This window comes from Orbicella franksi, chromosome 9 (assembly GCF_964199315.1).
Source record: "Orbicella franksi chromosome 9, jaOrbFran1.1, whole genome shotgun sequence".
Lineage (NCBI taxonomy): Eukaryota > Metazoa > Cnidaria > Anthozoa > Scleractinia > Merulinidae > Orbicella > Orbicella franksi.
Genome location: NC_138153.1, coordinates 1,775,401 through 1,788,609, shown reverse-complemented (window position 1 = coordinate 1,788,609; position 13,209 = coordinate 1,775,401). Strand labels below are relative to the sequence as shown.

Genomic DNA, 13,209 nt, shown 5'->3' with positions numbered 1-13,209 from the left:
TATCATTATTAGATCCACTGTTTTCTGTTTGGCATTATTAACTCTTTCCGTTGCCGTCGTGTTTTGCACAGGGTACCTATTAGTGGGGAGGGGGCGGGGGGGGGGGGGAAATAGGGGGTTAGAAACTCCCGCTTCCCGTAGTTCTCCTCCCTTTATTCTCCCAGGCTTTCCCCCTGTCTCCCACCCACCTATTACTTCGCACCGGCGCTTCCTTGTATAGAGCGGATGCGCCCTCAGTACAAGCGGCAGGGGTAGCTAACTGTCCTGACCAAAACTACTCAACAATAAACTTTGTCTTTGTAGCCAACAAAAGGGACAAGCGATGCTTAACTTGTTTTGGCCTCTTCCAAAATCACTTAACACCAGAATAACACAACTGTCATATTACTAGGGCGACCACGTTTTTGGCGCCAAATTTAAAACTTAGCGGCATCAAATGTTCCACGTTCTGTCGTGATTTCTGAGATTTAAAATCTCTTTTCGCGGTCGCCTTGGAGCTGGTCAGAAGTTATGCTGTTGTGACTCCAGGAAGTCCCAATTGCTATTCAGGGGGTCCGAAACAAGGCTTAAATCGAATGACAACTGATCACTTACTACTAATCCACTTCCAGTTTAATTTGTAATGTTTGGGTAGCGAACTTTTGGATTCAAATATTGACAGATTAGTAATGTAGGTCTGCAGTATTAGAAACAACGTTTTGCTTTCGTGAGACTAAAGTAAACTATTCACCAACTGAGTGGTTATCACGTTACTCCTGAATCATTAGGCAACTACACATTGTTTGTTGATGGAAGACATGTTAGTTCCCTTTTGCACGATAAGATAAGAACATTTTTATTGCGGATCGGCACACAGTTTAATTGGTCGCATCAATATCTTAAATCCTCTTTAAATTGTTTAAATACCACGCCATGCTAAACCACAAAATAAACAAAGGAAGCTTTAGCTGTAAGCTTGAATGGAACAATATTTACTCAATGACAGGGATTACTGTCAATTTCCATGGAAAGCATTTAACTGCACGTCACTCATGATTGGGATTTCAGTCTTCTCACACGAGCCCATATCATGCACAGTTTCCTAAGTGTTTTTATTCTCGTTATGATCTGTTAAGGACGTGACTTCAGGCCACCGCCGGCGAAAGATTCGTAGAAGATTTGAAACAAGGTACAATTCTATTACCATTGACTTATTTTGGCTAACAGCAAAGAAACTTTATCATTGTTAGTTTAAGCGAATCGGAAGGTAATCTGTGGGCTATTTATGTAGCACTGAACTTCAGTGGCGGCTTCGTCGCCCGCACGATCTTGACAACCCAATCTGTTATTTTTTAATGGTTACTTCATACTTTTTGAACAATAGACAGAGTTTTCGTTACAAAAGTATTATTCTTGTACCCTAAATTGGAGGGATAATTCGAAGTATTCAAAACAATAGGTAAAACACGAGCTGATGTTTCAACCCAGCTTTAATAATGTGAACTATCAGAGGCTTGTTGATATTTCGTGAGAGTAACCACGGAACGATCGACCTGTGTTGCGTGTGATCCGAACCAATTATTAGATTAAAAAAAGATTCCCAAGAAATATGGTCCGACTCTTGTAGCTTGGAGAAAGGGCCTGTGAAAATTTCAGTCAATTTTTTCAATGGTAGCTTCATATTCTGGATATTAGACGGTTACAGAAGAGCGAACAACCGCAGCCCCTTTACCAACTAGCTTTGACTTAATTTATTTAGTATAATCACTGTTACAAAGACTTAAGGTGGTTTTCCCACTCGATACAAACAATCTTTGTATTGACTGTTAAACTGACCTTTCAGAAGATTACGTCAAGTTACTGGAAGGCCAGACCACCAGTTTCAACAGGGAGCAAAGGAGAGGTTTGTTCCTTGACTTCATCATTAGCCCAGAAAGTCACAAAGAACTCATTTTCACTAATGGCTGCCAATAGCGGCTTTGCACGTTGTCGTCATTTGACTGCAACTACCAGAATTCCTTTCGTTTCCTCTTTATTATTTACATTTTGAAGGTTTACCCTAATCAGCATAAGAAACAGAAAAAGTGAAAGATTCTGGTGTAGTCAAATGACGCCATCATGCAAATCGCCTATTAATAATAATAATAATAATAATAATAATAATAATAATAATAATAATAATGGCATTTCGGGCAGTATATCCACAGGGTGGCTCTTCGCCTGCCCGATGCTAACTAAATTTACAATTAAAAATTATTTTGCATGCATTTAAATTAACCTCATTGGACTCGTGTGAGAGTAAGACTTGTGTTAAATTGTCAGCTCAAAAAACAGGTTAGTGAAGTTAATTTTAAGAAAAGCGTTCTATCTGTTATTATATTGTAAGCCAACAACTCAGTTGACCTCTCTCTCTCGATGTGCATGTGAACATCATCCGGTAAGACTGTGGATTCCAAAATAGTTGGATTGCAAAATTCCACTACTTCTGTCCAACTTGTCACTTTCGTCAAGCCTCGAAATGTTTATCAATCAGCTCCGTTCAATATTCTACAAAACACCGTGCTTCGGTGGCTATTGTCTAAATTTGGTAAATAAATTGTATAATTGCTTAATTGGATTCTAGGTTAACAACATCACCTCAAATACTGTATTTTCTTGATTAAACTTCGAGTCCCTGATAAATAAGCTGAAGACTAACATGAATCGGCTGCAGGAGTCTCTGTTAACAGACCATCTACTTTATTTTAAATTAAATTTTTAATAAGATCTTCGCGGACGCGCGAAAAAACAAAAACAAAAACAAAAACAAAAACAAAAACAAAAACAAAAACAAAAACAAAAACAAAAACAAAAACAAAAACAAAAACAAAAACAAAAACAAAAACAAAAACAAAAACAAAAACAAAAACAAAAACAAAAACAAAAACAAAAACAAAAACAAAAACAAAAACAAAAACAAAAACAAAAACAAAAACAAAAACAAAAACAAAAACAAAAACAAAAACAAAAACAAAACAAACCCGGTCAGGTTGAACGAGCACGATCTCGGTGGTGTTGGCCTCGTGCCCCGCGCTCTTACTCGTACGCTCGCTTAGTACACTCGCTCCGTACGCTCGCTTGCAAATAAGGAAAAAAACTGCCATGGACAAACTAGCTATATATATAGCAGTCAAATGAATGCCGGCTCCACCGGGACAAGTTTAAAATAAACCCCAGGAGCAGGAGCGTTTAACCGGCAAAATACGCGATTGAAGGGGAAGTTTGCTCGGTTCCTCGGATCAGTTGTTCTTTTTTGTAATCCAAATACAAAATATTTGTAAATGCTTCAGTTCCTGCGTAGCCCACAATACGCCGTTCAGCAAAACCATTCAGTCTACATCTGGGTAGTTAGCCTACGTTTCAGCCGGACGTGTCATGAAAACCCCGATATAGACTGTCTGCGACGCAGGCTACTGGAGAGTGAGCAGGACCTTCAGCCTTCAGCTGTCATTTCGGAAGTGAACTGATAATGATGAAAATGTCACGGTTTTCAATTATTTTCGCGCTTAAAATCACTTCATCCTGTACAGTGGTACATCGCAAGCTATTTAACAATTATTCCATGAAACCGCGTTGGATATGAAGTGATAAATAACCAACGAGCGCGTAGCGCGAGTTGGTTATGATCACTTCATATCCAACAAGGTCGAATGGAATAATTGTTTTAGTATATTCTTAATCGGGTTTTTGCCGCCGATTTTTATTTCAACAATTTTACAGAGCGGAAAATTTTTAAACTTGGCGCACTGTTTTCCATATAAGGTAAAACTCCGACTAATGGCTCATAGTCGGAGTTTTTGAGCCAATCAGAGAGCTAGAAATGCAATAGTCGGAGCTGAGAATATACTAACTACAGTTATTAGTACATTTCCGTTCTTGTCAACTAGCTGATAAGCTATCTTTGTGAGATCACTACTTTTGCGAATTGTGCACAGCTCAACCCATACTCAGTCAGTACGATTTTTGGTCTGGGACGCAGAGTCACAATGAAAAGATAACAAGCGCGTTTAGAATCTACTTGACCGCGATATTGCATATTTTCGATCCTGTTACAATTATCATAATTTTACTGTAAAGCTGAACGTGAATGGAACTAATGTAAGTTACGTGCGATTGTACAGTTGAGCAAAACCTCGACCCAAGTTTTGCATGCTGTTTGTTTGGAAGTCATGGAACTGGTTTTTTTTTTATTTCAGAGTTGATTTTTCCTAATGAAAGAATTAAGAGAAATCTACGACTGAAAGCGTTACGGTAACCGTGTAAACAAAATGTACTTGAACGATGATGCAACCTCATTTATGAATGAATCCAGGCGTAGTCAATCGATAAAAGTCGATATCGGAAAATAACCACCCAGACTATTCAAAGATGACTTTGTTATTGTGTAAAATAATACCTGGAACACGAAGCAGGCGTTCATCTTTAGCACTTTTTTGACATGACATCGCAATCTTTAAAAAACTAAGAATTCAAAGCCTAGTAATCTCTTCTCCAGGCCCCAGTTGTTCGAAGACTGTATAACGCTATCCACCAGGTCTTCTGGGGAAAGCAGGATCTTGGCATGATGTAAAGATATAAAGCCCAAAATGTTTCTGTTAGTTGTTTCTGTTCTTGTTATTTTGTCAATGATTGTTAAAGAAACGCAGGCCACAATAAAAGGACTCACTAAACCCATTACAGACAAATTTTGTCAAACGTACATTTTGTAAGTTTAACTTGTAAAAAGCCAAAAATAATTTTCGATAACAATCGATAATAGTCGATATCAATCGAGAATCAATCGCTATCGATTACTATCGACAATCGATAAAAATCAAACTGTCACAACTTTTTTCTTCATCGATTGCTATTGATTAATATCGATTATCGGTTTATCGATTGACTACGCCTGGATGAATGCATGGTGGGTTTGGTGAACCTCGAAAGTTGTCAACCTGTCCATGTGTCAGTGTAATGCTTCAATTGCCTTTAACTTGCACCAAAGTTGTTTAAATACTTGACCTGCTGATGTTAATCCTAAAAAGGTATGAGCTGATAGTTGATCTCGTTTGTGAGAGCGAGCATGACACATATTTGACAACCAAACTAATGGGGCTAATGAGAGGTACAGTAGATGTGCATTTGTTCATGATCTGAAACTCTTGACCTTGAGGCTGATCAGAGTGGCTAATACTTGTAAAGGAAGTTATCCCGCCCGGTAGGTTGGAAAACCAGGAATTCGGAATTCGGAATTCGGAATTTTATTAAAAAAAATAAAAAAATAAATAAAAAAACTAAATAAAAAAAATAAAAAAATAAATAATAATAATAATAATAATAATAGTAATAATAATAATAATAAATAATAATAATAATAAATAAATGTAAAGAAAAAATAAATTATTAATTTAAAGTTATAATAAAACCTAGAATCTGAACTCTGGACCCTTGCGGCTTGACAATCAGACGGTTGCAGTTGAGTCACGATATGTGGTCACGCAATACCTTACTTTTAAATTATAAAAAAATATACAGAAAACAAGAAAAAACCTTAACAAGAAACACCCTCACATTCCCTGTACTTTGTTCTTTGTTTCTGAGTAAAAGGTGTGTCACACAAGAGATTTGAAGCTTTGTTAAAGAAGTTATGAATTTGGACGAGAAGGCATAGTGATTGGAATTCGGAACATTGGCTTTTTTTAAAAAAGGTTTAATTGTTCTTTCTTTGCATGATAGTATATTGTACATTGAGTTTTCTTGTCTTCAATTATTCCTAGCGGCCTATATTAGTAACGCAATCCTAAATAGTTAAGCTGGCTGTCACGCTATTGAAATATCGTTTCTCCGAATCTCTCCCATAGCTCTTGTGCCATGGCATTAGAAATAATAAGTCCTCCCTCCATCCTGCTTAACAAAGATGTTAAGTGAGATATTGTGAAGTCGTGGTTACGGTTCTTCAGACAGGGCAAGTTTATGTGGTAGTAGTGGTTTTGAACTCTTGACATTCTCCAGCACTTTGATCCATCTTCATAAACAAATGGATACCAGTCACTCTCTTTCCGCCCAATTACGGCAACAGAGTCGATAGTGTTTTTTTTCATTTTTTTTTAATTTATTTTTTTAATTTATTTTTTTATTTTTTTTAATAAAATTCCGAATTCCGAATTCCGGATTCCGAATTCCGAATTCCGAATTCCGAATTCCGAACTCCTGGTTTTCCAACCTACCTATCCCGCCCGCTTGATTCTCGCGGAATGCTCCTTAACTTCCTAATTGTCACTTTATATTCCCTGGTAGCACTTAACATACAAATAAATTGGATAAAAAGATTCTACAGAGCAAACTGATAGACCGGACGTTCTGGGAAAGAAGTACAAAATTGCAAGGATGGAAGTGGATTTCACAGCTCATTAAATTTGATTTTTTGACAGACGTCATGAAATCGCATTGCCAAACTATTGAAAGTTTGAATCTTTTAGTCATTGTGTTTACTTTTTTATAGTTGATATTTTATTGCATTCGCCATTTTTGTTATTTGTTTTCCTTCCTCTTGCAAGACAATGAAGCAAACTCCCGGCTAAACTTATCATACGGGACATTGCACTGGCAACAGTTCAAAGACTTGCAATCAAGGCTGGATTTTTTCCTCTGTAGGAAACATGGACAACTGCTTTGTTTGAGTATGAATCAACCTTTTATTTAAATCTAATTTGGGATCAACTTGTCATCACACAAAAGTAACGTGCATGTAAACATGAACAAGTAGAAGTTGAACTGTTTCTCACGAACTTGTTTCAGTGGAGATCGACAAAAGAGGAGCATTCTAATAATGAACATTCACACGCTTGAGTCGTGTAAATTGTATTCAAAACTGACTGGACATTTTTAACTTGTGAATTGCGATTATTATGCACAACAGAGTGTATCGCTAAGCAAGAATGGGAATGCTAGGAATTCAAGGAGAAAAAATAATATCATCCTATTTATCTATACTGCTAGTCAAATTCTCATTCAAGAAACATTCCACTTATTTCCAGCGTTGTTCCATGTCCATTATAAAGGGCACGTGGAAAGGTCTGATAATTAAAAATAATTGGATTGAGAAATTCCTCACGTTTGTTAACTGGGTCTATGTCTAGGTCTATTTTCAGCAATCCTCGAATTATTTGCCAACCGAATGTTAATGTCGCACAGAGTGACATTTTGTTTCAGAGTGGTTTAAAAGGGAATTTAGGCTCACACGTTCTCTGCTTTAATTCTGTGAGCATTAAGGTCATTAAATTACACGCGGGCGAATCCATTTTCGTGGCATGGCCGACCACACATATGGAGTACACAAAATTCAGTTTCATACATCTTTCCCCTTTTGTTAAGTAGGATTCCTAGTCCATAGGTTATGTTTTAGAAAAAAATGTGACAAATTAATGTGTGGGTTTATCTCACCGGTAATAGACTTCGAGTGAGGGGATGCCATCTGGATGTTAAACGCCTTTAGCTATTTTAGAGCAAAATATGTGATTTCACATATGCTATACCAGACCTGGCTTTTAGATCGATCCCTATATATTTCAGAGCAATTCAGGCCCGGATTTTATTTTCAACAAGAATTCTTTGTCAAATTCAGTAATGGTGTTTTCCCCCGTTTCACTGTTTCGCGGAAAAGGCAATATTTTCCTACGTTCTGATCTTACTGAAAATCACGTCACCTTACTTGACCTTACTTCAGTCCAGTCACTGAGTATTTTCGACTTTGTTTTCTGATTTTCATTAATTCGAAGAAGATGCTTCTTTAGGAACCAGATGAAGCCTTTTCGTTCCACTGTTGCTCAACTGATTGTATTTTTAAGCAGGCAATAGAATCCTTTGTTTTCCTTCATTCTGCATTGTGGGAACTTTGCAGTCAATCACAAATAAAACATGTTTTAGCGCCCAAGTTGTTGTCGCTATGTTATAAAAGAATTAGTTCATGCTTTAGAGAGCACTCAAGAAGCTAGAGTTGCTCTCCTAGAGTTGGTCTCGACTATCGCCTCGAACAACTTCTGCGCTTCTCTCGGGCTTTCCAAGCCTCCCGCGTGAAGCTACTCGATATACGCACATATACGCACACTACTCGATACGCATACTACTCGATATACGCACACTACTCGATATACGCACACTAAGCATGAACATATTCTATAATCTATACCATATGTCAAGCATGAAATATACTAGCTTTGGAAAAGATAAAAAGCTTACATATGGAAATATCTCCCGGCATTAATTCGTTATACATGGCCCCAAACAACCGAATACAGCAGTAAGACTATAGCTTTGGTAACTCGAAAGTTCAGTTCAATGTAGCGATCCTAACGGAATATTGCCAATATGACAGCCTGTCCTCGGTATTTTTTCCATCCAATTATTTCCAAATTGGACAGCATGTAGTCCTATTTCATATACAAATTGGACAGTTTCTGCGTTTTTACTCAAAGTCCTTATTGAAAACTGTCCAAATTAAATGCCAAATTGGACAGTTTTCAGAAATTTAAGGATAATAGCTGTGCTGACAATGCTGGATTAACTGACTGCTGTATAATTAAAACAGGAAAATGGGAAACAAAAGTAACACAAAAAGTTTTTTATACCGCTGGGAAAATTAGAAAGAAAAAAGAAAACATAATAACGATTATTTTGGTTGCTATCGCGTTTATGATATTATTTAAGCAGTGAAGACAATTTTTACCTTTTCTTTGACATATACGGGAGGCGCGGTGGCCTCATTGTTAGTGCGCTCGTTTCCGGAACGTGCGGTCCGGGTTCGAGCCCTGGCCGGGGACATTGTGTTGTGTTCTTGGGCAAGATACTTTACTCTCACAGTGCCTCTCTCCACCCAGGTGTGTAAATGGGTACCGGCGAACTTAATGCTGGGGGTAACCTGCGATGGACTAGCATCCCATCCAGGGGGGAGTAGAAATACTCCTAGTCGCTTCATGCTACAGAAACCGGGATAAGCTCCGGCCTGATGGGCCACTTGGCTCGCATGCAGACTTTACCTTTCTTTACCTTTTCTTTTTGACATATACATGTAATAACATAAAGTATACAGGCACAATAGTCCCGGTTTTATACTAAAACAGTTTATGAAGTTAAAAAAGAGTCATAAGTTTTGCAGCTTGCGCGCAAAATTAACTCGCTCAATCGCGTGTTTTATGCAAATATGGCACTCATTTCATTTCTCCTTTTAAATGTGTTCCCGCTTAAGAGGTATTCGTAGGCTTAAGTGCTTTCTTACTTCTAACGGAACGGGGCCTTTAGAACTTCATTAAGAAGGACAGTTCGAACGTATTAAATTTCAGCTAAATGAGTATAATGACAGTATTACGAATTACGCTTTTTTGGGGGCAAAATGTTTATCTTCGAGCAAAGTTATTAGAAAATCGAAAACCAAATATGTCACAAAAAGTACATATTTATTTATTTCATTATTGAATATTTTGAATTATATTCTTAAAACACACGTTCGCTTCGTTCTTACTCCCTCTAAGAAATATAACACAAAATTAAAATGATTTCAAGGCTGACACCAGTTTGGCGCGAGATACATGCATTTACACTAGCTGGAAGATGCATGAGGCTAAACTTATGCTGCGTTGTGTTTTCTGTATTACATATTCTCAGAATGTTTTTGTTGCTCTTTTAAATATTGAGCAGATGTTGCGAGGAATTTCAATTTTATTCAAACACCATGGCGTTTTCAGAAAAAAGTAGCAATCCAAGCTAGGAAAGGTACACTACAGTTTTTTCTTCTATTTTCTTGTTTAATAACGCCAAAAAAGATATACCTGAAGATTGAATATGAATGTTTTGCTTGGTATGATATCGACGAGAAATTCATTTGACTTAATTACGTTCTCCATGTTCTGTCGAAAGTCAAAAGTAATATCTTGAAACTGACCGCCGATCGTTCACTGAAACGGACCTCGTTCAATGTGCATTTCCCTTCAAGTGCGAAGTTTGTTGTGGATATTTTCATGCATGTCTCCGTGTAGGACAATAGAGAGGTTAAGCATGACGTTTACGGCAAACGGCAAACGGCAAAAATGAAACTTTTGTCGTCTCTCTTCGGCTGTGTGTACAGTAGAGTGAAATTATTTGTATTTGCAATGAATACTAGTAGAGACGTTATTCCATTTTTGTGTGCTTTATTTACGGATTAGAAGAAAAGAACTGAAAATCAGAAGTTGTCTTTGCCGTTTGCCGTGTGCCGTTAACGTCATGCCTAACCTCTCTACTGTTCCGGTCCACTTCAGCCCGCAATATCAATGAGATTATGTGGTGGGATAATAACGTAACGTTCGTTGGGTGGAAAACGTCTAAAATATGCACTGCACACCTAAAATTCTGAACTCGTAAAAACTGAAAAATTTCAGCGTAAAAACAACGTTTCTTTGAAAAGCCATATTGCGTTTTTGGTTCAGCTATGTTATGTTTGTTTGGGTCTTCAACCGGGATCGCAACTTACAATAACGTGATCGCCCCGTCAGATTATTACGAGCCGGGATTACTGTATTAACTGTGTTCAACGAGAACAGGTTCGGGCCTTGCTCGTTCTAGACAAAGAACAAACAGAGCGAGGTATTCAGTTGCTAAGTGAGAGCATAGTTAATAAAGGGGAATGGTTTTGAAACCCGACAAAGTTCTTTGTTGTATGTTTTTGTTCGCTTTTTTGGCCTTGACCGTGCACAAAATACAATAGTTGTTTACTCCGTACGAAGGAACTGACCAATAAAAACGTTTTGGTTACGTAATTCATGCATAGTTCATGAACGCAAAACAAAAGATTGTGCACGGTCGTGGGCCTTCCAACGTAAATCTTGAAATCTATGTTAGCTCCTTTGATGTTTGCCGGGCTTCATAGCCAATCCCCTCTATTAACTATGGTGAGAGAAAAAGCAATAACAAAATTGATCTATCACTGATCAAATTGATTAAAAATGTTACAGAACGCTTTCGTTAAAATGTTAACTACTAATTTTCCCGCCTAGGTGCTAAGAGTTTTCATGGTCAATATTAGTTTACGTTTGGTTTAATTTCTCGAGAAGGGTTGCCGATAGGTCATTTTAATAAGAGACACAATATGATCAGTTACTATTTCACATGTGGCTTTCCAATTTCGTTTGGCTAGAACTATTTGCTGGGAGATCAGTGAATGTTAAACTTAACTAACTTTTTTTAAGGTCCCTACATGGTCGCCGCGTAGATTCATTTCGGTTGGGGATTAAAGTTTCTCCAAATTAACTCCTTGTCCTTCGATGAAAGTTGAATTCAGTAAGGACAACATCAGAGCCTTTTTAGCTAAATATAGCAACTTGTAGACCTGGAAAATCCCAATCTTTTAATTTCTTAACCTATATGCATCCTAAGACCAATTTTGTGATCAGCTTTACTTTTCGACACCCCGCCTGACTGCCTTACTTCCGTTTCGTCAAGTCAGGTTCTTAAGGCCAAAGTCTAAATACATTGTAAAACAAAATAAATAAAGTTTTTCCACTTAAGCAGAAGTTAACATTTTCATTGTCGGTTTGGCGCAACTTCACTGAGGACTAACAAAAACAGTGAAAAGTGAACTCCGACTTTGAAGTGAATTCGAAATAAGCGCTATATAAAAGCAATAAAATGAAAGGATTTCATTGTCACAGAGTATCGATTGCAACTATGAAGAAGTAAGACAGAAATATTATGATTAAAAATATTCAAACTGTGTGGTTAAGGGTTTATTTCTGGAGTATCAATCCAGTTTAATTTTTATGACTTTGGAAATAGCCTGTTGTTAGAGCACTTTCAGTTTTCCTATTTTTTCAAGCATTCCACACACGGTCGGTTTTCTATTTAAGGCAAAAAAGACGACTCTGCTAACATGCACTTGAAGAAAAATATTCATCGAATGTTTTTCTCTAAACGTCCAATTAGAAATTATTCAGCTTTTATTATTCTTGGAAAGCTACTGGAATTTTAATGAGTAACCTGCAGATAGCTATCGATTTCTATTCTAAGGCATAACTTTACTTCCTTTCGCGTTTCTTAACATTTCTTTTCTGTCATAGACAGGAGTTTAAATTCCTTCTGCGATTGAACGTCGGTTTTAGCGGGTAATCTTGAATCAAAATTCATCTAAATGAATTGGCTTCCAAAGAAGAACCGACAACTACAATATTTACATTGTTTCCTTGGTTATTCCTGATATTTGTTTCACAATGGTTTTCATCTGTAGTATTTGTTCTCAGCTAATTGACGTCCCTGTAAGTTTTGCCGATTTTATCGCAGTCAAAGTTTTCAGTCCTACTTGACAGCCTAAAGTAAGAAATAAGGATGTATAATTACAAGTTTTAGACGCCGCTGTTCTCCTGCAGTAACATGAAAGAGCCTGACAACTGACCTTGTGTTTTGGCTATATTTTGTCTACTAAATTGCCGGCACAACAAAAGAACATAATTTGTTTTGCTTATCTAAAAATGCACATCTGTGCCTCGAAATAATTTTATTTTCCTCCTCCACGCTGAAGTATTTTCCTACGAGCTATGTGATAACAAATTTTAACCAGTCCCACTTTTCATGTGATATGCAAAGTTAATTGATGTGATCGTGTAAAAAAGAAATTCTAGCCTTACTATATATTACCAAAGGTGCTACAAAAACAAAACTAATTGTGAACGTTTTTCACATTTAAATTGCTTTGGGTTGAATCCATTTGCACATCAGGTCATGTCAATATTTCGGTGTTTCTGAGCTCCTGATCATTTCACCTGAGGTTCAGAGGTAAGTGACCTATTTCACCCCGAAGTTGTTTCACGTACACCGCGAATTAGCTCGAATTCGATTAGCCTCACAGTTATCGAGAACGGATTACATTGTCTGATTTGTTTACAGACGGCCTGAAACGCATCGTGGTTTTACTGAGTAGGTTATTTGCAAAGAAAAACTAATGGAAATCTTCATTAACGTTAAAAGTCAGTTTCTGTTTTGGGAAATTCTTCTCATGGAAATGTATCTTTCTCTGTGACGTAAACGCAATTACCTGTCATCTGGAGAGCCGTCTCGTCATATCAAGTGTTATATAACGCATCAACTGCGCTAGAAAATATAAATTGCTTTTCACTTCATCCCGTTAATGTGAATGCAGCTGATAACTTATCCGCCCCAAGTTGCAGCGCACGTGAATTGAATCTCAAC

General features: G+C 37.3%; 1 protein-coding gene across 1 annotated transcript in view; it reads left to right on the top strand.

The window, feature by feature from the left end:
- Nucleotides 1–927: 927 nt before the first annotated feature.
- The window catches only part of LOC145497027 (QRFP-like peptide receptor), a 37,476-nt gene continuing 25,194 nt past the window's right edge, over nucleotides 928–13,209 (top strand). Inside the window, exons 1-2 of the mRNA XM_081476806.1 lie at nucleotides 928–1,168; nucleotides 1,823–1,882. The gene's annotated coding sequence lies outside the window, so the exon portion shown is untranslated. The remainder of the gene's footprint in view (nucleotides 1,169–1,822; nucleotides 1,883–13,209) is intronic.